This window comes from Aplysia californica, unplaced genomic scaffold, assembly GCF_000002075.1.
Source record: "Aplysia californica isolate F4 #8 unplaced genomic scaffold, AplCal3.0 scaffold00938, whole genome shotgun sequence".
In the NCBI taxonomy this organism is placed as follows: Eukaryota; Metazoa; Mollusca; class Gastropoda; order Aplysiida; family Aplysiidae; genus Aplysia; species Aplysia californica.
This window is the reverse complement of record NW_004798208.1, coordinates 231,942-234,564: the sequence shown is the minus strand read 5'-3', so window position 1 is coordinate 234,564 and position 2,623 is coordinate 231,942.

The following is a 2,623-nucleotide window of genomic DNA, read 5'->3' as shown; positions in this document are numbered from 1 at the left end:
CCCACCCCCCCTAATAAAATACAATTTAGATACTTTTAGGAGGCAGGCTCTTTCGACCCTACCAGCCAGGGCTGACCCGGGCATAAGAGAATTGAACTCATATCATCTGGGTGGGACAGCAAAGCATCAAACAGCTACACCACTGAAGCTGTCCTATAAACCATTAGATTGTGTTCAAGTAAAAAAAATATAGCCTTATACGAAAAAGCAACAATTTAGAATGAATTATAGCATACAATAATACATTTGGGCAAGACACAGTATACTACCTCAGAATTTCAAAGTTCTATCAGCTCAATAGGCTACCAAGGTTTTTTTTAGAAATTTGACGTAAAATATTTTTGAGTTTCATTATTATATGTCAAGCTTTTCGGAAGCAATATTTTGAATATCTTGATAATGACTCGAAAATAATCTTACGATTCTGAAAGAGCACAAAGAGCATTAAAATTGCTTTCTCACCTCAAAGTCTTTAGAGTAAGTCAAAACGGCCTAAAATATCGGATAGAACGTTACTATTTTGAGGTAGCGAGAAGGTGTTAACAAATAGAATGATCGTAGTTTAATTTTTACAAATCCCGAAACATTAATGCCAGAAATCTAAGCAAAAGTTATAATGCCCTCATTAACACAGCTTAGATTTATAAGCCTTTTTAGGAGGCCGGCTCCGTACGTCATGTTTTACTATCGTATCCATACGACATGGGGAACTCTGTGCCACCACTTTCCACAGAGGATATTTACTCGTTAATCCAATCCGTACGCTTTGCATAGCAGTCTGTGAAAATAATTTTTTGAGAAATAATGAAAGTCTCAAAGAGATAAAGGGAAATTGGGCGCTCTTCAATTTTGGGCATGGGGAATTATTGGTTTCATCCAAAAGCTGGTTCATTTGTCTTGTTTTCCTTGAAAAAAACCCCCCATTTATCTAGAATAGAACTTGAGATATTTATGACTGAATGAGGTGGGGGTCGACTGATTTCAGAGGTAAAATTAGTGAGTAAATGGCTCGCAAGTCCTTGGAAAATGTACTTACATTTTTTGTGCCTTAAATTTGAACGGTTTGTTTTTGTAAAATCCGTACAGAAATGTGTTCTTAAGAGGATATAAAAGGTTTTGACCCCCCCCCCCAAATTTGATAGAATTCACCGAACAGACAGAAAAAGGCCCGTTTCTTTGATTTCATCATTTTGACGAGCGCCTGATTTCAGCACAATACTTCACAAAATAGATTTTCTCTAAATTTGAATCAAACACACTTTTCACAATGCAAAGCGATAGCATAACAGCTACATCACGAAATCTGGGAAATATTCCCGCAATTTGTTATCTTGAGCAGAGTATATAGGCTATAATGAAATACCATAAGGAAAACATTAAATATCATTATCTGAGAAAAATAAGAAAATAGTTTGAGCGAATTTACCATGAAATACTTTAAAGTTAAACAAAGAAAAGAGCATGAGAAAAAAATCAAAGAAATATCATACTGGTAAATCGAAGAAAATTTTAAAAAAATAACATAGTAGAAAAGAAAATAAACAAAGAAAGTAATATCATGAGAGAAATATCAAGAAAGATCGTACATGTTAACTTAAAAAGTGTCGTTAATATCAAGATTTCTCAGGAACAATTTTTTAAAGTAAGCTTACCATGAGGAAAATATCAATAAACTTCACAACAGAAAACTTCAGAAAATGAGCGAGAAACGACAAGAAGTAATACATGGGCAATGGGACCTGGGTTTACAAAAAAGGTAGTTCCATTGAAAAATGAACAACTTAATCTATATTTACAGAACATTGTACAAAGATACTATGTGTCAGGATGTGGTAAAATCTGGCACTCGTCAATATTTAGGCATATGGAGTTATGGGTATCATCTTCAATTTGTTCATTTGACTATCTATCAGCGAAAATAAATAGACATCTATCTTGAATAGAAGTTGAGTTATTTGCAATTGAAGGAGGTGGGGTTTGCTTGAGTTTACAGGTAAAATAAGCAAAATAGGGGCAGCCAAAGTTTGTAGATTTCCAAAGCTTGAGAGTTCTCGGAAATGTAAAGTTTACATTTTTGAGTGCCTTTAATTATCTGTTTTCTGTAAAATCCACACAGACATGTGCAAGTGTTAAATTTTAAACTGTCGTAAAAGGTGGTAGGCATAAAAAAAGAATAATTGATAAACATGGAGAAACTGACGAGAAAATGAGGATATATTTGATTTCATTATTTTGACGAGCACCTGATTGGATAAAATGAAAATAAACATGTCATTTGTAAAAATAAATTATTACTAAAAATACAAAATTAACATATTTTATTGTACATTAGAATAAATGAAGATTTACATGTCATTTAAAAAAGAAAATAATTCCTTAGCATACAAAATTGACATGTTTTAATGTACATTCGAATAAATGAAGACATACATTCCATTTGTAAAAACGTAAATTGGAGGTAAAAAGAATTATTGGAAACCAAAAGCATTAAAAGGCAAACAAATTATGTGTATGCTTCCTCAGAGAGGCCCCAGTTGTTGGCAAAGCTGTTTTTGAGCAAAGAAGTAGAAAGGTCAAAAAAGTCTTTTTCTGTAAAAAAAAAAAAAAATAGTTTATCTAAAAA